Source organism: Oryctolagus cuniculus, chromosome 2 (assembly GCF_051225735.1).
Source record: "Oryctolagus cuniculus isolate XC-2025 breed Fujian yellow rabbit chromosome 2, ASM5122573v1, whole genome shotgun sequence".
Classification (NCBI taxonomy): domain Eukaryota; kingdom Metazoa; phylum Chordata; class Mammalia; order Lagomorpha; family Leporidae; genus Oryctolagus; species Oryctolagus cuniculus.
Window position 1 is genome coordinate 109208252 of NC_142868.1, and position 25633 is coordinate 109233884.

Consider the following 25633-nt stretch of genomic DNA (forward strand, 5'->3'; position numbering starts at 1 on the left):
AGAACCCGGTGTGCCGGTGCTGCAAGGCGGAGGATTAGCCTAGTGAGCCGCGGTGCCGGCCAAGAATTTTTGTATGATTTATACCACTTTAAACTTTATTTGATTGTACAGGTGCTCAACTTGTGATGGTGTTATGTTTTATCAAACTCATCATTTGTTGAAAATATTCAAAGTTAAATATGCATTCAGCAGAAGCTCAGCTTAGCAGTTAGGCTGCTGGTTAAGACGCCCATGTTCCGTAGTAGAGTACCTGGATTTGATGCTCAGCTCAGATCCTCATTTCAGCTTCCTGCTAACGTAGGTGCTGGCAGACAGCAGTGATGGCTCATGTGATAGGGTTCCTCCCATCCATGTAAGACCTGGATTGAGTTCTCACCTTCCCTGTCAGCCTGGTCCTTGAGGGTATTTTGCAAGTGAAACAGCAGATGGGACCTCATTCTCTGTCTCTCATTCTGTTTATCTATCAAAGAAATAAGTAAATGAATACATAATTTTAAAAATGTACTCAATACATCTACCCTACAACACATCCTAGCTGAGTAGCATGCTCAATGTAGAGGATGAGTTGTTTCCCTTGTGACCGTGAGCATGACCATGGGGCTGACAGACAGCTGGGGCTGCTGCTGCCGACTACCATGAGAGAGGACCGGAATGCACAGTGCCAGCCCAGGAAAACATCCAAATTCACTATTCCAAGTATAGTTTCAACAAAGTGCCTATGGCTTTCCTACCACTGATGAATGGTAAGACTGTAAGTCCAACCATTGTAAATCAGTAACCATCTGTAATGACTCGTATCCTCTTTTGTTAGAGTGCAGTTCACTAGGACAACTTTAACCAGTTTAAAAGTGTTGATTTTAGCTCCTTTGTCAAATATTAGTAGGTTGAAGATGCGTGGATCAAATTCTAGAGTTTCTGATCTGCTCCATGACTCTACACGTCTGTTTTTGTGCCTGTACCAGGATGTTTTGATGACAACTGCCTGTAGTATATCTTGAAATCTGGTATTGTGATGCCTCCAAGTTTGTTTTTATTGTTTAAGATTATGTCAGCTATTCAGGGTCTCCTGTGTTTCCATATGATTTTTAGCATCATTTTTTCTATATCTGAAAAGAATGTTATTGGTATTTTGATTGGGATAACATTGAATTTGTAAATTGCTTTCAGTAGTATGGCCATTTTGATGATATTAATTCTTTCAATCCATAAAAATGGAAGATTTATCCATTTTGTTGTGTCATATTTCTTTCTTCAATGTTTTGTAATTTTCATTGTAGAGATCTTTTACTCTCTTGGTTAAATTTATTTCAGGTATTTAAAGTTTTTGTAGCTATTGTGAATGGAACTTATCTTACAAGTTCTTTCTCAGCCATAGCATTGTCTGTGTATACAAAGGCTACTGATTTTTGTGCACTGATTTTATATCTTGCAACTTTACCAAGCTCTTTTATGAGTTCCAATAGTCTCTTAGTGGAGTCTTTTGGTTACCCTATTGAGAATCATGTCATCTGCAAACAAGGATAGTTTGACTTCCTCTTTTCCAATTTTTCTCACTTTGATTTCTTTTTCATGCCTAATGGCTCTGGCCAAAACTGTCTGAACATTATTGAATAGTAATTGTGAAACTGGGCATTCTTGTCTGGTTCTGGATCTTAGTGGAAATGTTTTCAACTTTCCCCATTCAGTATGACACTGGCTGTGGGTTTGTCATATATTGCCTTGATTATGTTGAGGAATGTTCCTTGTATACTCAATATACTTTAAGGTTTTTTTTTTTTTGTCATGAAAGAATGTTGTATTTTATCAAATGTTTTCTCTGCATCCAGCTCTAGGCTCCTGTTTTCAGGCTGAGCCAGCCCTGGCTGTTGTGACCATCGGGGGAGTAAACCAGTGAGAAGCAGATTTTCACTCTCTCTCTCTTTCTCCCTCTCTCTCCCTCTCTTTCTCTCTGTAACTCTGACTTTAAAATAAATAAATAAATCTTAAAAAAAAAAAAAAACAAACAATTTGCACCAAAGATGAGTGTGGGTGCATCTGATGTTCAAGCAGTTTACCCTGGCAATGTCTTATAAGGCATGTAGAGAGAGCAGGCACAACATGATGATGCCTGACTGCAGGGCAGCTGTCTAGAGAGTATTTTCAGAGTTTGGGGGTTCTTCCCTTTCTTAGAGGTATATCCAGTCTTTGACAAAGGAGCTAAAACCAATCCCTGGAGAGAGGACAGTCTCTTCAACAAATGCTGCTGAGAAAATTGGATCTCCACATGCAGAGTATGAAACAAGACCCCTACCTCACATCCTACACAAAGATCAACTCAAAATGGGTCAAGGATTTAAAGCTATAACTTGATATCATCAAATTACTAGATGAGACCATTGGAGGAATTCTGCAAGACATTGGAATAGGCAAGACTTTCTGAAAAAAAAAAAAAACAAACAAACCCAGAAGCCTAAGAAATTACAACAAAGATAGACAGTTGGAATTATCTCAATCTAAGAAGCTTTTGCACTGCAAAGGAGACACTCAATAAAATGAATATACAACAGAATGGGAGAAAATATTTGCACATTATGCAACTTATAAAGGGTGGAAAGTATCATTATGTTCCTAAATCTATATATATATATGAAATACATGAAATTTATACATCTTAAATAAAATAAAAAATTTTTAAAAATTACAGGAAAATATTTTAAAAAAAGATTAATGTCTCGAATCTAAAGAGCTCAAGAGACTCAACAACAACAAAACAATCCAGTTAAGAAATGAGCAAATTACTTGAACAGACATTTGTCAAAAGAGGAAATTCAAATGGTCAACAAACACATGAGAAAATGCTCAGGATCATTAGCCATAAGGGAAAGAAAAATCAAAACCACAATGAAGTTTCACCTCACACCAATTTGATGGCTATCACACAGAAATCAAAAACCAATAATTGCTAGGATGTGAGGGAAATATTATCCTAAACCACTGTTGGTGGAAATGTAAACTAGTACAGCCACTTAGAAAGACAGTATGGAGATGCCTGAGAAATCTGAAAGTAGATCTAGCATATGACCCAGCCATCCCACTCCTAGCTCCTAGGAATGTATTCAAGGGAAATGAAATCAGTGTATGAAAGAGTTATCTATACTCTCATGTTTATTGCAGCTCAATTCACAATAGCTAAGATATGGAATCAACCCAGATATCCATCATCAGATGACTGGATAAAAAATGTGGTATATATACTACAGAATGCTATTCAACTGTAAAAAAGAATGAAATCCTGTCTTTCAAAACAAAATGGATGCGACTGAAAACACTGCTTTTTAAAAATTTTTTTTTTAATTTATTTAAATTTTTCTCTGTGTCTCTCAAATGAATTCACTACACTCTCCAAATGCCCTCAACAACCAGGATCTTGGAACTCAATCCAGGTTTCCCAAGTTGGTGGCAGGGACCTAAGTATTTGAGCCATCACCTGCTACCTCCCAGGGTGTGCTTTAGTAGGAAATTGACATTGGGATTAGTGCCAAGACTCAAACAGAAACTTCCAATTTGAGATGTGGGTATCACAAACAGTGTCTTAACCGATGATCCAAATGCCCGCCACTTGTTGTTGTTATTTTGATTTATTTATTTATTTTTTTTGGCAGGCAGAGTGTACAGTGAGAGAGAGAGACAGAGAGAAAGGTCTTCCTTTGCCGTTGGTTCACCCTCCAATGGCCGCCGCGGCCGGCACGCTGCGGCCGGCGCACCGTGCTGATCCGATGGCAGGAGCCAGGAGCCAGGTGCTTTTCCTGGTCTTCCATGGGGTGCAGGGCCCACTGCACTCCCTGGCCACAGCAGAGAGCTGGCCTGGAAGAGGGGCAACTGGGACAGAATCCGGTGCCCCAACCGGGACTAGAACCCGGTGTGCTGGCGCCGCTAGGCGGAGGATTAGCCTAGTGAGCCGCGGCGCCGGCCGTTATTTTGATTTTAGTGATCCGTGGAAGTAATGAATCTAATACGTAAGGGTCAGGGACTGATGGTGTGGAAAGTTTCTGTGCCTACACCTCTCGTCAACACTTCCTCAACTGCTGTTGTTAGAGAACTGCAGAGTCTTTCTAATCAGCTGTTTATTTTACAATTTTATTTAAAATGGAGTACTTTGGAACCCTTCATATGGACAAATAATGCTAACAACCTTAGAAGTCACACTCAGAGGGTTTACGGCACGGCAAAAATGGTGATCAGTACATCACTGTGTGGTTTCATTTTTATTTTATTTCAGAGTGATCTTGGAGAAAGGTTCCAGTTTTCAGAATGTCTTAGGTCGGATGGCATGCTGTGACAGAATACCACAGACCAGGTGGTTAGCAAAAACAGGAATTTCTTAGAATTTTGGAGACTGGGAAAGTTAAGATCAAGGTGCTGCAGGCAGATTCAACATCTGGTGAGGGCTGCTTCCTGGTTATAGGTGACGCCTTCTTGCTGTGTCCTTTCCTGGTGAAAGGGGTGAGTGAGCTCTCTGGAGCTTCTTTCATAAGGACACTAACCCCATGCATGACCTCATGACTTAATCACCTGCCAAAGGCCCTACCTTCAGATAGGATCACCCTGGGGGTGAGGACATCAACACAGGAATGTTAGGGGACACAAATGTTCAGAGGCTAGCAAAGATAGGAAACTGATTGTCTAATTCCAGTATTTCCTTGGACAGAAGGAATGCTTTGTTTCATTTTCTGCAGAACTGAGAGTATTCAAGCGAAACCCTTCCAGTGGTCTTCTGTGCCTTCTGAACTCTTGCTGGCTGGTTAGGAGTGGCTGATGTGAGCAGTGAGTTTGGGAGGGTGAATGGACTCGGTCAGGCTGCACACAACCTGCTCCCTTTGGACCCTTGAGTGCACCTGCTGGAGCTTTTTCACCTGCTCACAGGGATAAGCTTCACTTGTACGGGATACTGATGTACCTAAATCACTTCTCAAATCAGTTAGGTTGACATAGTTGATATTTCCACTAACATTTTTGTCTCCTGTGTCTGATTCCTTATTAGATACTAAACTGGGGAGGGGAAGACAGGGCTTTTCTTGGCCACCATGAAACTTCTAAATCAAATTTTAACTGGAAAATCAAAGACTGAACAATGAACTTTGCATTAAAAACACATTCAGTGATTCCTTGGAAAGTAACAAGCAATTTAAAATGGCCTCAAAGAAATGAGATTTATGAAGATTTGGATATCAGAATCTTCTTTTTGGGAGGAGAGATAAAAAAAAAGTTATTTGAGGAAAATGGGTACTGCCAAAGCCTTGGCCATGAGTCTAGAAGTGTTTTGTGCTTACACGTGAACATACATACCAGATGTTACTTCATAGCCCCTGCTGGGGAGAAAATGTGATTTTTGTTGATAGAATGCTATCATTTACCCATACCTCATGGTATGGGAGACAAATAGGAATTAAAATACTAATTTATTTATTTATTGGCTTTACCAGTCTGACAAACATGAGGATACTTCAACAGTTTGTAGAAAAGTGAAATTAAAAGATTTTTAAAAGCCATATTCAGTTTTTTCATAATACACATTTTCCATGAATTTTCAAAAAAATGGTTTTTGGGGGCCAGCATTGTGGTATAGCTGGGAAAGCTGTCATTTGAGATGCTGGCATGCCATATTGGCACCATTTTGAGCCCTGGCTGCTCCAGTTTCAGTTCATCTCCCTGCTCATGACCTAGGAAAGTGGAGGAGGATGGCCCGAGTATTTGGGCCCCTGATACCCATGTGGGAGACCCCAATGGAGTTCCTGGCTCCTGGCTTTGGCCTGGCCCAGCACCGGCCATTGTGGCTCTCTGTGGAGTGAGCAAAGATGCAAAAATCTATCTCCCTGTCTTGCCCTCTTTGTCTGGAACTCTGACTTTCAAAATAAATCAACCTTTTTTAAAAATGTTATTCATTTAGTCAGGAGCTGGGATCTCAATCAAGGTCTGCCACATGGTGGGTGGCAAGGACACAGCTATGTGACCCATTGCTGCTGCATCCCAGGGTAGGCATTAACAGAAACCTGCAGGCATGAGCTGGAAACAGATACTAAATCTCCATACTCTGATGTGGGACCCTGACATCTTAATCATCAGGCTAAACACCTTCCCCTCCATGAATTTTTGAAGATCTCTCTTATGCATGGATTCAAAAGTCATTTTGCACCAGGATCAATTTTTTAATTCCATCTTCCATGAACCTTTTGAAGTATGCCTGTCCTAGCAAACACTGGATGGTGACTGCTGCCTCTCAAATCTAGAGACCTCCAAGTGGTATGGATAGTAGACAACCCACCTGAGAGAGAAACTCCCTGGTGTGTGGAAGAGACTAGGGACCTTGGCTATGCCCTGGGTGAGCCCCAGGTGTGAACAGCCTCAGACAGGGCTGTTGATTGGCTGGGCTGTGGCCCAAGCCTAGGAAAATGGGACTTTCCTTCGGAGCAGTTTGGGTCCTGTTACTAGACAAGCAGCACCTGCTTCTTTCATGAGGCAGGAGCTGGCAGGGTCGTAGAGAGAAGGCTGACCACTGCTCTCAGGAGCATCTGCCCCAGAGGGGTGGCTGGAGGCAGCTAGCCCAGGAATCTTTGCCTGCCCCTAGGGAGTGGGGAAGGAGAGGCACAGGCCTACAAGGCTCCCTTCTGCCATGCACCTCTCTTAACACACCTCCTTCTAGATGACAATAACTCTTCATCCTGCTTTGAAGTGGAATTCATCAACTCTGTAAAATAAAAATATTCAGATCACTTACATATTTGAATGGAGTGAAGGAATGTCAACATTGTCCAAATTGCTTCTTTTCTTAGTAATACACCTATTGTTAGTGTGCTTGTGTCCTTCAGATATGGATGTTTGATTTGTCTGAGTGACACATGGAAGAATCCCAACTATGCATTTGGGGGCTGGGAGGCAGGAGTGTAGATATAATCTTCCTTCAGCCCTGCTATCATATGCCCTTTCTCAGCACTCACAATGATATTGATAAGGTCAAGGTTTTTTATTTGTATCCGCATAGGGATTTCTAATTATTTAATCTATATTAAATAATAGGCAGACAGAGACAAATACAGACCACACAGAGAGAAATATGCCATTCACTCTACAAATGCCTGTGCCCATCAGAGCTTGGTCCAGTCAACGCTAGGAGGCCAGAACACCCTCTGGATCTCACATGGGTGACAGGGACCCAAGAACTTGAGCCATCACATGCTGCCTCCTAGGATGCACGTTGGCAAAAAGCTAGAATGGGAAACAGGGCCAGGACTTGAATTCAGCCATACTGATATGCGACCAGAGCAAACCAAACAGTGTCTTAGCTATTGCTGACCAAATGCCTGTCCCCTGAGTGATTTTGGATTTTTGCTTTTAGAAAACTCCTATGAAAAACTGTCTTGCAAGTTTGTTTTCACTCTCCCTCTTGGAAGGCCACTGTGCCTTGCCATTCCTAAATCTGGGTGCTGTCATCTCCATCGACTCCCACGGGTACAACAGGGTTTCTCCGGAATAAGAGTATAGAAAGAGGCTAAGAGGCTAAGATGTGCTGCTTCGTGGCAGTAAAAACTGCAGTGTTCCCCTTTCTCCCTGAGACTATAAAAGGAAGGTCAGATTAGGTTTGAGATCACAAGGACAATTCCTTGGGAGGCAAACTTTTCTGTCTGATATGAAAGGCACCGCTCAGAGGAGTCAAACAGATAGCCCTCTCACCCCCGAGTCAATAGGAGATTCAAGTCCATTCACATTGACATTGGCAGAAGGAGTTTCCGGATGATTGACATAAATTGCTATCTCGGAAGAACTGTGCAGAAATGTCATTTCCAAAATTAAATAGCTCGAATCTCCGTGACCAGAGGAGGGGTGGCAGGTGGGCGACCACACACAGCAGGGTGCTCACTTGGCATTTAGCTCACTTACACCGGCACGCTGAACAAGACCCTCTGCAAAGAGAAAGAAAAGAGATTCCTTTGCTTAGAAAACCAAAACTTCACTATACATAAGCCAGACAGAGGAAGGAAAAGCTCTTTTGCTCTTTGACTGCCTTTGTATCTGATTTTTCCTTTTTAAAGGAAAGGAAGGAGAGGAACTATTCTGATGAATCACCTGGTGTGATGAGAAAAAGTGAGTCAGGCGCTGTCTCCTGGCATCTCCGCTGAGGGGTAATGACCACCTGGCTCGCAGCATCTCCAGGAAGGAGAGAGGACGGACATGCAGAAAGTCCTCTTGCTAATGAATAATATCTTGGCACACAACCCGCCAACTTTTCATCCTGTTTTACACAGTAGTAGAAAGGAGTAAAACAAGGGCAGCTTTCAGAGACAGAATGTGGCAACGGAGAGTCAGTATTCTCTTCACTTAAATGTGAATTTTGCTTGCACACTGGTTGCAATGTGTCAGCATACGTGATTTGTAGGGAAATATATATATACATATATATAATGGTATTTCAGATGAACATGATCCTCTGAATGTGTGTGTCTTTGAAGAGTGAGAAATGCTGTAACAAATTACTAACTTTTAAAAACCTGGAAGGAAGCTTTTAGGAAAGGAGATGTATACTTAAGTTGTATTGAAGTAAGTAAGTGCTGACCATTTAAAGGGAATAAAATTGACGTTAAATAGTGTATGTTAGGGTGCTGAACTTTGCTTGGTGTTTTTGTTTGGTCACAGATCTTGCAACAGTTTCACAGATACCTCCTTTGTATATAGAGCAGTTTGCCTTGCCCTTCTGGTTGATGTTATGTATCATTGCTGGAAAAACCTGTACCACTTCGCCAGGAAATACAGAACTCCCAATTTCAACATCTCTTCGTCTTGTCTAGATTAAAACTCTTCAGAACTGTCCAGTAAATTTTTCAATTATCTACAACTATGTAGCAAGCATCTCAGATCATGTTATGATGTGCACAGATTCTTTGGGTCAGAATTTCACGGTGGATCCGATCAGTTGTCTGGGTTCTCTGCTGGGAGGTCCTGACACTTGTTTTATTTTGGGGGGGGGGATTATAATTCTTTATAATTTTAAAGGAAGTTTCACATCTTATTTTATGTAAAAAATAAGAGATACATTGTTGCTGAATTTGTGGTTCTTAAAAAGTTCAGAACATTTGGAAGCTGTGGTTGATGATGGAGGATCTACTACTTTATGAGACTTTAGAATAGAATTATTAAGCATTAAAATGAATGAGTATTAGCCAGCACCATGGCTCACTAGGCTAATCCTCCGCCTTGCGGCACCGGCACACCGGGTTCTAGTCCTGGACGGGGCGCCGGATTCTGTCCCGGTTGCCCCTCTTCTAGGCCAGCTCTCTGCCGTGGCCAGGGAGTGCAATGGAGGATGGCTCAAGTGCTTGGAACCTGCACCCTGTGGGAGACCAGGAGAAGCACCTGGCTCCTGCCATCGGATCAGTGCGGCACGCCGGCTACAGCGCACTGGCCGCGGCGGCCACTGGAGGGTGAACCAATGGCAAAGGAAGACCTTTCTCTCTCTCTCTCTCTGTCCACTCAAACAGTATATTTCACTTTGTGTTTCTATGGGGGTGCAAACTGTTGAAATCTTTACTTAATGTACACTAAACTGATCTTCTGTTAAAAAAAAAAAAAAAAAGAAAAGAAACTATCAATTCCCAACTTGACTCTCACTGGGATTAAACATGACAATAGGTCTGATCTGATTTCATCATCATTTAAAAAAAAATCATCTATTATTTTTCACTTTATGTTTCTGTGTGGGAACAAACTGTTGAAATCCTTACTTAAGGTATACTAAGCTGATCTTCTGTATACTAAGATAATCGAAAATGAATCTTGATGTGAATGGAAGGGGAGAGGGAGTGGGAAAGGGGAGGGTGGTGGGTGGGAGGGACGGTATGGGGGGGAAAGCCATTGTAACCCATGAGACGTACTTTGGAAATTTATATTCATTAAATAAAAGATAAAAAAAAAAAATAAATAAATAAATAGAAAAAAAAATTATTATGAGATACTGATTTAGCTTCCTAATTCATAAAAGAAAGACAATGCTAATTTGAATTCCATTTAAAATAAAGCTTGTAACTAAACAACAAAAAAAAAAAAAAAAAAAAAAAAAAAATTAAAAAAAAATAACTTAAAAAAAATGAATGAGTATTACATTGTGGAAGCACTTGGGGAGACACTGAAGTAGAGTTCCCACACAGAAACTTAGAGCTGAAATGATTGATGATAGAACTCAGAAGAAACTGGCCGGCACCGCGGCTCACTAGGCTAATCCTCTGCCTTGCGGCGCCAGCACACCGGGTTCTAGTCCCAGTCGGGGCGCCGGATTCTGTCCCGGTTGGCCCCTCTTCCAGGCCAGCTCTCTGCTGTGGCCCGGGAGTGCAGTGGAGGATGGCCCAGGTGCTTGGGCCCTGCACCCCATGGGAGACCAGGATAAGTACCTGGCTCCTGCCATTGGATCGGCGCAGTGCGCTGGTTGCAGCGCGCCGGCCGCGGCGGCCATTGGAGGGTGAACCAACGGCAAAAAGGAAGACCTTTCTCTCTGTCTCTCTCTCTCACTGTCCACTCCTGCCTGTCAAAAAAAGAAAAAAAAAACTCAGAAGAAACTGGCAGTTTTCTGGTTTTCCATATTTCTAAGCAGCCCATATATAAATATCCACTCTCTGTAAATAGTGACACCACAATCAAGAACTTTTTTCTTGAGAATTAAAAAAGGCATTATGCGGAAAAGGCTACATCCTTTATAATTCCAACTCTATGACACCTTGGAGAAGGCAAAACTATGAATGCAGTGAAGTGATCAGTGGGTGCCAGGAGGAAGGGAGAATTAATGGGAGTTTTGGTCAGTGAAACTATTCAGTATGATTTTATCAGGGGAACAAATGCTCTTATACATTTGCCAAAACTCATTGAATACAAGGATGCTTAAAGAAGTTCACAGACTAATGGAATTATAAGAGAATACCCATTTTCCACAACTTTTTGAATGCCCCTATGTATACAACACCAAGCATAAGCTCTAATGTCAACTGCAGACTGTGGGTGACAATGATGTTGTAACAACTGTACTATTCTGGGCAGAGGGTTAATGATTGGGGGTGGCAGGGGACTCTGGGTGATGGCAGCTGGTCTATGGGAAATCTTCATATCTTCTGCTCAATTTTGCTGTGAACCTAAAACGACTCATTGTTTTAAAGGTATATCAGGTGGATTGGCTTTACTAAGAAAATTTGAAAAAAACAAACGGTTTGTACTCAATGCAGGAATTTCTTTGAAGACGCCTGCTATCAAAATAAGGACGAGTTAGTGAAAAGATTCCAACAAGTACATCCCTGTTGAGCAGAGGCCTTCGATTGCTCAGAGAAAAGGCAATTAATTCCCCTCTCCAGGTGGACGGTTGGAGTGGAGAGCATAATAAAATGCCAGCAAATAGGATCGTCTGCCAAGAAAAGCTGGACTACAGCGGTGGATGTTAAGGGGTGCTCACACTGAAAGCCAGCCAGGCAATTATTCAGCTTGCCTTGGACTGGACGGGTTCCATTCGGAGCCTTGGTTTGGGGCAGGCCGCCTTTCACAGACGAACAAATTAGAGGGAGTTCTGAAGGGAGCATCAGAAGTGATAAAAGGTTTAGAAAATGTGACCCATGAGAAAAGGTTAAGAGAACTGGACACATTCAATCTACAGAAAAGAAGACCTGAGGGAGACATAATAACTATTTTACTCCTACATAAAGGGATATTATACAGAGGATGGGGACCAATTATTCTCATTAGTCAATGGGGACAAAACAAGAAGTAATAGGCTTACCCTGCAGTAGGGCAGATTTAGGTTAAATATCAGGATGAGCTTTAACACTATCAGAAGTTAGAGAAGAGGAGGAACGCTTATGTGGGGTCATCTCCCCGAGGGATGGCTGAGGTTGAAATGAATGTGATGTTAATTGAGAAGGGTTTGGAGTTTTTAAATCAAGTCTCACTGATATATATGGCTCAATGTGTCATTTAATCCTCTTTTTCCCATTTAAATAATTGACTTGGGGATCTATGTGTATGAAGAAAGATATAGATGTTCTAAAGGTTTCTTATTGTACATCTTTACATTATTGTGTCAAATGTGGGAACACTGTTCTTAAATAAACGTCAAAATACATTTATTACATCTGTTATTAGAGAGTGCACAGTGTACCATTTCATAATTCGTAAAATGTACAACTTCCATCAACCTTTGAAATGTTTTACAGAAACATAACACTCAATAATGTCTAAACAAGTATGTGACAAGAACGTTGAAACATGCTTTCTATAAGGAATAAAATTGTATCACTGGTAGATTTGTTCCTGTTTCTCTCTCTCTCTCTCTCTCTCTCTCTCTCTCCCCCCCCCCCCTCTCATTTCCTGGTTTCAATCAGGCTTTAGAAAACCCCTGGCACCTGGAACCAAGGAACATACAACCCCAAACACTCACCCCCTACTGTGGCTTATTGGAATTTTATCTGTCTAAAGATTGGGCAAGTTTACCTCATTATTTCTCCACTCTCTCATTGGTCACAAAGTTTGTAGCCCTTGATACATCTTTTCATGGAGCCATTAAGTGAAACAGCCAGTAATGAGTGTCTTCATAATGACTCATTTAGTTCCTTCCACTGGAAGCGATGCATATTACTTCTGCAACACTTCACCTACTCCATTCAAGAAGCCAGCAGCCCTGGTTAGTTCCCATTACAAACTTAACTTCTCTTGAAATTCTCTGGTGCTACAAAACGTTCTTTTAACATCCCATAATCTTGATTTTTAATATATGCTATATCTTGTTTATTGTGAAAGCAGTGAAGTGGTTTTAGGGATCCCTATGGTTTTCATGTATTTATATTTATCCCAGACTCTTTCAACTGCCAATTGTTCATTTAAACTAAGTAAATTGGAGTCATTCATAAAGAAATAAAAGTACGTTAATGTTACACTACATCACTCTTACCAGGACATCTTTGTGAAAACAACATATTTCGAAATAATTCTGAATTTCCAAATGATTGTTTAAAGACAAGCTTTCATTTATAACTACTGATCCTCTATGCCAATACCCACTTCTGCACTAGCAATAAATTCGCACAGTGAAACTCTGAGGTTGGCATTTCTCATTTGCAATGCTATACTTCTGTTCCACTAACAAAATCGATTCCCTGAATTCAAAGAATTCTAGCAGACAAATGATTAGAAATACATAACTTTAGGTGACAACCATAGGCCCACAGTAGAATAATTTGATATTTGAATGGGACACATATCATAAGAAATATTATTGTGATGTGATTTGAACTACAGTAGGTACAAAAAAGGAGGGGGCTCATTCAGGACTCCCCAAAAACACTTTGTGCAGGACATGGGTAGTTTCAACTCTGTTTTGAACTATTACTATGGGATAAGCTTAAAATTAAAAAAAGTTTCAAGTCACAGGTAAGGAATCTTTTATATGTCTTTCAACTGATAAATCTGTTTTAAGAGACTTTTTTTGAGAGGCAAAGTGAGGAAGCATGTACTCCCATCCACTGACTCACTCCCCAGATATCCACAATAGCCCCTGTTTGGGTCTGAAGCTGGGTGCCAAGAACTCAATCCAAATCTTGCACATGGGTGACAGGAACTCAATCACTTCAGCCGTAACTGCTGGCTCTAAGGGTCTGCATTAGCAGGAAGCTGGAGTCAGAAGTGGAGCTAGATTTGAACCCAGACATCTTGACCAGCATTTCAACTGCTAGGCCAAAATCTACCTGCTTGAAGACTTTTGATGGAAATAATAAATTTATCCCCACATATATTAAGATCTAATTTAATTTATGGAATTATTTTTCTTTCTGGAACCTCATCTAAAAAATTTTATAGAGGAATTATGTATGTGCAAGTGGCAGGGGATTGCAGCATGTATTTTTATTTTTATTTATTTATTTATTTATTTTTTTGACAGGTAGAGTGGACAGTGAGAGAGACTGAGAGAAAGGTCTTCCTTTAGCCGTTGGTTCACCCTCCAATGGCCGCCGCAGCCAGCACACCGCGCTGATCCGATGGCAGGAGCCAGGCACCCATCCTGGTCTCCCATGGGGTGCAGGGCCCAAGCACCTGGGCCATCCTCCACTGCACTCCCGGGCCACAGCAGAGAGCTGGCCTGGAAGAGGGGCAACCGGGACAGAATCCGGTGCCACAACTGGGACTAGAACCCAGTGTGCCGGCGCCGCTAGGCAGAGGATTAGCCTAGTGAGCTGTGGCGCTGACCGCAGCATGTATTTTTAATTTGGTCCATCTCTAGATGTCAGGAGCACTCTGAGGTTGAAGCAGGTATTTAGAATCATGCAACTTTCCTGGGATTCAGGGTCCCAAGAAACATCCTGTCTGCAACACTCACTAGGAGGGCGAAGGGATGTTCTTCTGATTCTTGATATGTCTTTCACAGCTGATTACAAAAGAATGTCACCTGGTGTTTTGTTTGTCTGTCATTGGTGCATATCCAAACATCTTCCAATGCCATTGAATATACCCTAAGGGGGACTCAGGGGCTGTATTTTTAATATGGTTTGTCCTCAGCACAACTCATATTCAGGGTTGGTGCCCAGTGCTATAGTTATTGAGAGCTGGTGAGGATATTAAGAGGAATTGATGTAATCCCCCATCTGGAGGTGAGGGTGGGTTGTTACACAGCATTCAGACCCCTTTCTCTATTCTTTCTTCAGCCCAGGCTGTTGCGCTTCCACATTCCCTACATAAACTGAAGCAGCACAAGGCTTTCACCTGAAGCTAAGAAGATGCCAGAGCCATGCTCTTCTATTCACTGAGCTCCAGAACCATGAGCCCAGGTCAACTTCCTTTCTTTATAAATTACCCAGTCTCAGATATTTTGTTTTAACAACAGAAAACAAGATACAGGATATAAAGCATGGGCTGAGTTAGAAGACCTGGGCACTTGCCTTGTTTCTGGTCTGTGAAATATGCGATTTTCTACAAATAACAGCCTTGTGCCTCCAGTCCCATTTGCACCATAGTGTCCCTGAGTGTTCTTCCATCTCCATGTATTTCCTGTATGGCTTTGGTAGTCTTCCCCTTGCTCTGGTTATTTATCTGGAAATAATGTCACATGGCAACCAAGAGTATAGGATTTAGGCAAAAAGGGGCCCTGGATCACAGGCAAAGACAGAGAACCTGAATGGTTTGTAAGTACATACTCTCTTGAGCTTGTCTTTCAAGGATTTTCTAGGAACACTTATCTTACAACATTGTAGTCAGAGAGGGTCAGATTCATTCACCAGTAAGGAGCCGACATCCGGGACACGTCCTTAACATTTGCTATAAAAGTGCAGGTGAATTTCTTCTCCAGAAGGCAGTTATTTTAGGGAATTTTACCTTCCCATTGTCCCCTTAACTTGTCACAGGAAAATAAAGCTTTCCTCTGTGCAATATATTTTTTTGGTTCTGCCTATTTTTTATTCTTTTTATTACTGAATAAATGTGAATTTACAAAGTGCAACTTTTGTATTGTTGTGGCTAATTTTCCGGTGACACCCTAGGTGTCCAACTCATTGTTTCTGCTAACACAATTGGCAAACCGAGCTGGTGCTACATGTTGCCTAGGACTGGGGTGCTCAAGAACTGAGAATGAGGCAAGTGGCAGAGGCAGCACCTCCGGAGCTCACCTGCTGTAGTGCGCGGTTACTGTTCCATTGGCAAGGAAGATTTTGCTTGGTGCCTAGCGATCCCGAGTTCCTGACCTGAAGATCCCAAAGGGTAAAGTTGCCCCCTGGACCCTGTTTATCTCCAGTAGGTTCTTGTGGAACTTAGAGGCAACTTACTCTAATAAGTGTCTTACAGTTGCTAAATGTGAAAGCCAAGACAGAAGGTACACTACCAGGAAAGAATTAGGAACTGGAGAGGGACAGCCATCGGGGGACACCAGAATGCAAGTGCCAGGTTTTGCCCTGGGATCTTGAGGACTGCGAAATGAATGGTCAGAGGAATTCCTGAGCCAAGTTTGTCTGTTGGTCTGGGTTAGTGTTCCCCATCCCACAGATGCGGTGCTTTTTATATCCAGTCATGGAAATCTATGTGAAGCAAGTAGAAAAGGATAATTTCATCTTTTAGATGATTTGAGTTTTGCCTAATTATTTTTTTAAGATTTATTTTATTTATTTGAAAGACAGTTACATAGAGAGGTAGAGAAAGAGAGAGAGGTTTTCCATCCACTGGTTCACTCCCCAGATGGATGCAACAGCTGGAGCTGCACCAATCTGAAGCCAGGAGCCAGGAGCTTCTCCAGGTCTCCCACGTGGGTGCAGGAGCCCAAGGACTTGGGCCATCTTCTACTGCTTTCCTAGGCCATAGCAGAGAGCTGGACCAGAAGAGGAGCAACAAGGACTAGAACCAGCGCCCACATGGGATGCTGGCGCCTTAGGCCAGGGCTTTAACCCGCTGAGCAACAGCGCCTGCCCCAAGTTTTGCTTAATTATTCAAACTTCCTAGAAGAGAGGAATTCTACTGGGAGAGATACTGGTGCTATTGGTAAGCCAAAGAGTGTATCAATAACCCACCACTGAGTCCTCCTTAGAGTATATTCAATGGCACTGGAAGATGTTTGGATATGCACCAATGACAGACAAACAAAACACCAGGTGACATTCTTTTGTAATCAGCTGTGAAAGACATATCAAGAATCAGAAGAAAATCCCTTTGCCCTCCTAGTGAGTGTTGCAGACAGGATGTTTCTTGGGACCCTGAATCCCAGGAAAGTTGCATGATTCTGAATACCTGCTTCAACCACAGAGTGCTCCTGGCATCTGGAGATGGACCAATTCCCTTCAGTTGGTGGAGATTATCATTAAGATTGTTAGCAACTGAGACATGGCAGAATATGATGAAAAGGGGAAAAGACAGCTTTGTTGGCTGTTGCTTTCCAGTCTGCTGCTGGTAACCCAGGAGGATGAGGGAAGCCATGGTGGATGAGCAACTCTGTTCCCAAAGTGGAACCACCAATGGGTTACCAGCTAGGTTAAGGACTAACCAGTGTGCACACTGCCCACAGGAGGGCTGGTGGGAGTAGGAGTGGTCAAGCTGCCCCTGGAGAAGGGGACTCAGGGAAAATCTGATTCCTTTCATTCCCGGTCAACAGCAGAAGAAGATTGAGAATGACAGGGGCTCCATGTCTGGTGCTTCATGATAAACCTCAGCTCTCTCCTGAGGCTCCATGAGTCATATTTGAAGTATAAAGGACAGAAGTTGAATTTTTGTTGACATTGGAACAACAAAGTCTATGTTGACTATTAAAAAGGGTTAGTGGTTAGGATTCGGCGCTCTCACTGCCGCTGCCCAGGTTCGATTCCTGGTCAGGGAAGCCTTTCTTCTAGGCCGGCGCTGCGGCTCACTAGGCTAATCCTCCACCTGTGGCGCTGGCACCCAGGGTTCTAGTCCCGGTTGGGGTGCCGGTTCTGTCCCGGTTGCTGCTCTTCCAGTCCAGCTCTCTGCTGTGGCCCAGGAAGGCAGTGGAGGATGCCCAAGTGCTTGGGCCCTGCACCCGCATGGGAGACCACAAGGAAGCACCTGGCTCCTGGCTTCAGATCGGCACAGCGTGCCGGCCATAGCGGCCATTTGGGGGGTGAACCAATGGAAAAAGGAAGACCTTTCTCTCTGTCTCTCTCTCTAACTCTGCCTATCAAAAAAAAGGGGGGGGCTGTTTTACTAAAAGAGATTATGATATAAAATGAATATCAGGGAAAAGAAAGGATTTCTGAAGCCATTTACTTGTGAAATAGGTTTTGAAGTCCTTATTCACTTGTCCCTATATCTTTGGGAATGCCCCATCCCACCCTTAGGAGCAGATCTTCCAGATAATCTAGGCTCTACAATGCATGTAAGCCAAGACCAAGCATAAGTGGAATTCTCAAAGAGCCAAGGAGTAGAATTCTTGGTTTTCTTCCATGAAGTATTTAGGAATCATGAAACCATTCTAGAAGGTATTTTAGCCTAGGCTAACCCAGGGGTATGTGCCCATGGTTAGATGGGATAGGCTGTCGACACGTAATCTTTAAAAAATGATACTACAACAGACTCATTGCTGGTCCCGGGCCAAGCAATATCTACTGAAACTGGAAGCTGAAATCTTGCCAGTCTTAAACATAGTCCCTTCATTCAAGATTAACCAAGCCCTGTAGGTTTCCTCATAACATCTCTTTACTATCAGTTAAAAAGCCCAGGTATGATGAAAACAGATTTATATAGGGCTTGGGAGGCCATGAACGAAGCAGCTTAGGACATGCATCCCAGAGCACCCAACCCCTAGGCTCTGTTCACCATTTTCCCGAGAGAAACAAATATTCTTTTACATTCTTTGGACCCTGAGTCTCAAAGCTATTTGCCTTTGACTGGGAAACCAGTCCCTCAGAGGAAGCGTCTGATAAAAACACCATTCAAACCCTGAATTATCTGGCAGGGAGAAGATATAAAGTATCAAAAGAAAATATCCCAGAAAAGCAGAGTCTACTCCAAGACCACGAATTGGCAATTTGTAACTTGGCTCTGCCAAGGACCAGAAAACAATTACAGGGAATCCTGGAAATGGCTGGCTTCTGTTGCATTTGGATACCCAGCTTTGGGCTGGGAAACAAAACTGACCTGTTTAATTGGATGAACGATGTGTCCAGCCTTTTAGACTGTCTCAGGACTGCCTGATCCAGAAAATCTCTTTGTCCTATATATACTTGGAAGACAAGGAGTCGTGGTGGAGATCCTGACCCCAGGTTGGGGGTCACTAAAATGAGTGATGTCTTATTTATCTAAACAGTTAGATGCAGGATCCTGGGATGCAGCACAGTTAAGTGTGGACAAGCCCTGTGTGGACCCCACACTGGGTAGCAAAGGTTCTGGCAACAAAAGCGCAGCATGGGTTGACTGGTGGCTGGAGGGCGCAGTATCAAGCTTTAATGCTGTTTTCTCTGAAAACTCTGCCAGACTCTGAACCCTGCCCACTCAGCACCAGCGTCTCAGGATCCCCAACACATGAGCTCTCTGAGTGACAAACCTGAAGAGGAAAAATCTCAGAAGTGAATTTAGGCCGGCGCCGCGGCTCACTAGGCTAATCTTCCGCCTTGCAGCGCTGGCACACTGGGTTCTAGTCCTGGCCGTGGCGGCCATTGGAGGGTGAACCAACGGCAAAGGAAGACCTTTCTCTCTGTCTCTCTCTCACTGTCCAGTCTGCCTGTCAAAAAAAAAAGAAGTGAATCTATGCCTTAATGTTAAGAAATACAGTTTGCAGATAGTAGTGGTGTTATAGGAAATAGTCATGGCAGGGCAGGATATGCAATTGCAATTGTGCCTTTACCTGGAACTGCTGAAGTTGAGTCTCTCTCTGGAGACATACGTACAAAAGGACAAAACAGCAGCCCTGCCAAGCGCTCTGGAGCTGGGAACAGGAAAGAACTTAACAACTGTGGTGACTCCATCAGTGTCTTCTCAGTGGCCCATCCTCTCGGGGCCATCTGGAAAGAAGGCTCCTAAATGCTAACTACAAAGAAATTAATTATGGTAAAGGAATTCTCAGGCTGCTTCAGGCCGTAGAGAAACATAAAGAAATAGCTGTTGTGCACTGCAGAGGACATCACAAGGGCAATTCTGCAGTAACAAGAGGGAATACCGTAGCTGCTCTTGCTGCCAAGCGGACAGCCCCTGAGGAAACCCTCCTTGCCCCTTTAGAAGCCTCAGCCTGCCACTGTCTCCTGGGGGTAGGTGGTAGATGAAACAGCCAAAGTGTGAATACACAGGAATGAGGCTGGGCTGTTAGCAAGCACTCACATGATTCCACCTAGTATGGCCAGGCAGCAATGTCTAATTGCCTGCAGACTCAGAAATGAAGAACCAGATAGCTAAACAAAGCACCTGCTGCCTTAAAAATAATAGGCAGCCCAAACTTCCTGTACCTATACCAGCCACAGCAGTATGGAGAAAGGGTATCATGCCCAGAGGAGATTAAAAAAAGTTCCAAGATTTGGAATGTCTAGGACTCTTAAAAGTGATGATGGTCAGCTTTTATTTCAAAGATGGTGGCAGTGGTGTTCCAGGGTTTAGGGGATAAGTTGGAAAGGATATGCTGCCTTGAGACCCCTTTCATCTGGAAAGACTAAAAACAAAATCTGGCCCTAACAGTAGCCTCAGTGGTTGCTTTCAAATGCCCTGCTGTGTTGCTGATAATCTTGAAGGCTGATCCTGGTGACCCTAAAGTTCTCTTAATCTTGCAGGATTTTCACTCCTCTAGTCTCAGGGATGCGGGCACCCCTGTTCAGCAGGAAGTGGTTATGAAAAAAATGACCCTTGTTCCTTAGTGCTCAAGAACTAGTGGGATTTCGGCCAAAGGTGGTCAACTGGAACACAGAGAGTGTCTGAACGTTGATTCTCTTGAGCTTGCTTTTTAGGGGACATTCTATTGCAACTTTGTACTCAGAGGTAGTCAGACCGCCACAAACAAGGATTGGGCATCATGGACAATCCCTTAACTCTTTGTAGAAAAGCCCTAGCAAAGTGCTTCTCTGGGAGGCAGTTTGCTTAAAGAATTCTACCTTTCAATTGTCTCCCCATGTGTCACAAGTGGATAAACCTTTCGTGGGAGCAGCTCCTACTTGAGGCTGTTTATTTGTCAACACCCGAGCAAATGGACCCATTCCATCTACCAGCATCACCCTCAGCACATTCAGTTCCCATCCTGGGTCCTGGGGACACAGTTGTCCTCATCAACACCTACAACCATGATTGAAACATTCGCACCACTCTGGAACCTTTGGGCTCATCCATGTCCCTCTACTCTGTGAAGCTGAATGACACATGATTCCAGACAGCCCTGAGAAGGAATGCTTGTGAGAAGAAATGGGGGACATTCTCAAGGCACTTGATGCTGGGGTGTACCTCAATCAGCGTCTGCCTGGCTGTCTGATACAGGACTTCAGAGTGTGGCCCCTGCCAGTTATCTGGGTGGCACCCAGAGCAGAGCTTTCAGGGTGAGCCACATGTAACCCAAGATGGAGCTGGAGGTGCAGAACTGGGGGGGTACCTTCATTCCAGATGTGCAGCGCCTTGCATTATCCAGCTTTGAAAGAGACAAAGGCTATTGTGTACTTATGGCTTATTTTCCTCTAAGAGAAAAACTTAGTAAGCATTTTTGACACATGGACTAAGTATGTCTGTGTAGCAGCTGGAATGACACAATGGACCCTAATAGCTTTTTTTCAGGTTTTTTCATATGATTTCGCACACTGCAATTCCCCTCATCCCCCAGAAGATTTGCTTACAAACCACCTCCCTGGGTAACACTTGGATTTGGGTATTTATTAAGCAAAATGGAAGACCCAGGCAACTTCTACAGGTCCATCCCGTAGAGGAGAGACTTTGTTCTTTGCACATATTTTTTTCTTCTGAGAGTCTAAATGCTGCATACATGGGAAGTACTTTTGCATTTTGATTGATGAAATAATTTAGGGTGCAGAGATACCAGATCTCTGAAGTCTGTATTTGTACATCAAGTTTGTACCCTGCCAGGTGAATGCCCCTATGTGAGCTGCCAAGGTGGTGATTTGTAGCAAGAGGGGCTGCCTGGCTGTGATTATGAATGAATTAACACAACAGCATTATGAAACTTTGAGGAAAACACATTTTTCCCTGTTGTGTATTTGTGGCTTGTAAGTTTGTAAATGGAAGAGATGAAACAATGACACACTCTCTCCCCTATGTCTCCTTGAATATTTGCTGCTTTATTTGCTGTGTTTTGGACACGGGGATATGAAAGACAGGTAGGAATGTGTGTGTAGATGTTTATCATTTATAAACAGAGTGTAAATTGAATATGCCATTTCTCCATCAGCCGTGATATAAATGCTTGATGTTAGAATCCGTTTCTTCTCAAGTGATTGTCTTTGTGGCTTTTGTTCATACCATCTTTTTTGCTTTTAGTACTGGTAGGGGGAGTGGTAGGGGGTGAGAAGAGAAAGCCTGGTGTGAAATTGGAGAACTGCAGTGTTCTGATGGCAACTTTCTTTCTCCATCAAATTCTAGCAACAAGCCACAGGAACATTACTTAAAATAGATCCCTAACAAAGAGTTAAAAAAAACACACATTAGCTCTTTTTGTTCTTCTGTGGCAAAATAACAACTTGAGCTTGTGTTTCAAGAGGCGTATTTGCTCTGTGAGTTCTGCAGACTTAAAAGTAAGGTTGAAATCAATCTCAGATGGATTATCTGTGTGATACAAACATGTGGGCATGAAATGTATAGAGACTACATATGGCAGCCCCATCTGATATAAACAAGTGGGGCTGAGAAATATACATCCCTGCCGTGATTGATTTGTTAACCGGCTATGTAAATGGAACTGAAAGCCCATTTTCAAGCATGACCTGCGATAAGCAAACGCATATAAATACACAATAAACCGAGATAACACAAGAATAACATCAATTAAAACAATTAGGACAACTTTCTAGTCATCAGGAGGTATTGTTTCAGTTCCATCTTAAAAACAGGAAAAGCTTCCAATTGTTCTTAAATTCACTGGTAACTGATTCCACATTTGTAGGGGCTTGACACAAAAGGGTCTTTGTCCCTTGTTTGTATTCATCTGAGGACATGTGAGTTCCAAAGCCTGAGAAGGGAAGTTTTGTATGGCTCTCTGTCAGACAGGGACAGGTTGAAGTGCAACCTACCCAGCAGTCTCTCCTCTTATTTCCTTACAGAAAATCTGCACTTTATATTTCCTTACCAAACCCAAAGACAAATGTGTCTGCACTGGCATTTTTAACAACTGCCTTGATATTTACCAGCTAAAGAATGTGAAACCCACCATCTACACTTTAGTAAATCAATCTGCATTATTTGGTGATAGACTTTAACAGGACATATAGTTACATATACTTAAATTTACAAAGGCAAAACTTACTAGAAATTCATAATGCCGAGACATGAAGTCATTGAGATGCAGGCAGGCGGGTAGGATAAAAACAATTAGGTTTGTGAGCTGGGAGACCACACGCCCTGTGTGATCTCATGTCCATACCTGACCCCACCTGTACACCCACCTGCCAAATATGACCACGGAACCACTCCCTCTTTGGGAGTAAATATAAGGCCTGAGACATGGTAGGCCCCTTTTTGTTGCCCGTGCCTTCGGGGCACAGCCTTTTGGCCACCGCTCTCGTACTAAGCTACCTGTGGCTGTTCATAAAAATATGCTTGCTCCACGTGGCTCGCTCCTGGCCTGCTCTCTGCCTGGTATGGACCCAACATAGCTTCTAGACTTCTCTTTCTCCCCCTAAATAAAGCCCTTGCTCTCCTGCACATTTTTCTCACTGAATAAAATCCTTAAAAACTTACCATGTTGTCTGGTCTATTTGAGCCAGTATTCAGAATTCTTCTCGGAATAAATGGCAAGAGCACACAGGTTTATTAATAATGAAAATTATTAATAAGCAGTCCGACATCAATTGTGTTCCTGTGCCCAAATGTACATTTCTTCTAAAGACGAAAGTGTTACTGCCACGTCCCCGGGGCTTCAGGACTCAGTTTTAGGTGCATGTATTCGGGTCTTTGTGAGTACTTCCCTTCCACCACCATTTGAGAGACGGTTAAAACACCTCCTTTATAAAGTCCCAATGCCTTCCCACAGCAGAGTGGATTGCTTGTTCTTTCAGCCTCTCTTCTGCTGCAGGGCCCTTGGCTGTGGCTGTCACCACTAGCCCTTGTCAATCACAGGTTAGAGATGACCCAGGGTATAGATCTCTCTCCCTCTTGAAGCTGTGAACTTGGGGAGAGGCAAGTTTCTTGTGGGTCTTCTTGGACCCATTTTTCATAATATCTGATGTTGAAGCTTTTCAACAAGCAGAGACTGAATGGCATAAATCATTTTAGAATCTACAAATACTTGTCTTTGAATTTCAGACATCTAGGGGCCAGCATTGTGGCATGGCACTGCAGGTTAAACCAGGCATCCCACATGGGCTCCGGTCCAAGTCCTGGCTGCTCCACTTCTGATCCAACTCATTGCTAATATGCCTGGGAAAGCAGAGGAAGAGAGTTCAAGTCTTTGGGTCCCTGCACCCATGTGAGAGACCCAAAAGAAATTCATGGCTTCTGGATTCAGCCTGGCCCAACCCCAGCCAATCAGTCAATTGGGGGAGTGAACCAGCAGATGAAAGATCTCTCTTTCTCTCTCATTCTCTCTGTAATTCTGCCTTTTGAATACATAAGTAAATCTTTACCAAAAAAAAAATTTTAGACAGCTAGGTAACAACAGCTGGTCCTCATAGCAAAACACAAATGTGGCCACTCGGCAGTTGTTACATCTATTAAAAGATCAGAGCCAAATAACCCTGATCTGTAACCTGCCTGTCGGGGCTGGTGTTCGGGAGAGCAGTTAAGATGCCTGTTAGGACCTGTATCTCATGTTGGAATACATGCGTTCCATATTTGTCTGGGCTCTTGACTCCAGCTTCGTGGCACTGCAGACGCCAGGATGCAGTGGTGATGATTCAAGTAATCGAGCTTCTGCCAACCACATGGGAGACTTGGATTGAGTTCCCAGCCCCTAGCTCGTGGCTTCAGTCCACAGGGATATTTGGGGATTGAGTCACTGAATGGGAGCCTTCCCTCTCTTTCTCTCTACTGCTCAAAAATAAAAAAAAAAAAATAGTGTCTGCTTTTATCCCCACAAGACTCACCCATGTGACCTCTATAAGCACATACATGGCCATAAAGACTGATGCAGGAATGACCGTTCTCCTCTGAGCCCTGTCAAGTGTGCAGCTCCTCCAGCCACCTTCCACTCAGACATTACACTCCAGAGTCAGTGTCCACAGGTAACTGTCTTCTCTCTTCCACTTGATTTTAAATCCTTCTCAGGAAAAGAAAATTCATGTATGCCATCAGAATATCAGAGTGATTATCTTGAATCCTCTATTGACTTCATTTTTGAGGGCCTGATTGAACACCAATGATGATGATGTAATCCTGGGTGTAAGTCTTCTTACTTGTAGTTTTACCCATTTGCAAAATGAGGAGAGCTGGTGTTAAAATTGAGTTTCTATATGAGACATGATTAAGTAATTTCTCCTGAAACCCACGGCCTTCGATACCAGCACAACCCCCAGTAGGGAGATACATTTGCCTTCTGATTCCGAATGGCACTGCTTCGCCTTCGGTACAGCTATGCTCATCTCACGTGGAAACTGACCACGACAAGGTGAGTGAGTTTGAAGAAAACACTACAGTAATCTCCAGTCCTTTGTTTTTATATGTTTCTTTTTTCAAGGACTCAGTTCATATCACAATAAAAAATAAAGAAACTCAGGGGGTCTCTTCATGCCTGAATCTCCATTTCCTCATCAGCCAAGCAGAGACTGGACCAGGAGATATCTGTGTACGCTCCCTTTAGCCCTCAACAGCCCAGTTGGTTCTACTCAGTGCCACCAGGTGGACTACAGTCGCCTCCAAAGTCTAACTATAGGAGGAGAATTCTCCATGGAATATGTCCTCTCTATAGGGAAAGGGGATATCTTCAGGGTAGTTGGTCCTGAGAGGCCTGATCAAAGATCTTTATTTTTAAAAATAACATCCTGTGCAGGCATTTAACCTAGTGATTAAGATATGCATG

The 25633-nt window shown here is 43.0% G+C and overlaps 1 long non-coding RNA gene across 2 annotated transcripts in view; it reads right to left on the reverse strand.

Moving 5' to 3' along the window:
• Window positions 1-25633, reverse strand: part of LOC138848806 (uncharacterized) — a 127265-nt gene that overhangs the window by 61363 nt on the left and 40269 nt on the right. Inside the window, exon 2 of one of the 2 annotated variants that reach the window (XR_011386901.2) lies at window positions 251-460. The exons of the other annotated variant lie outside the window; for it this stretch is intronic. This is a non-coding gene — a long non-coding RNA (uncharacterized LOC138848806). The remainder of the gene's footprint in view (window positions 1-250; window positions 461-25633) is intronic. 2 annotated transcript variants of the gene reach the window in all.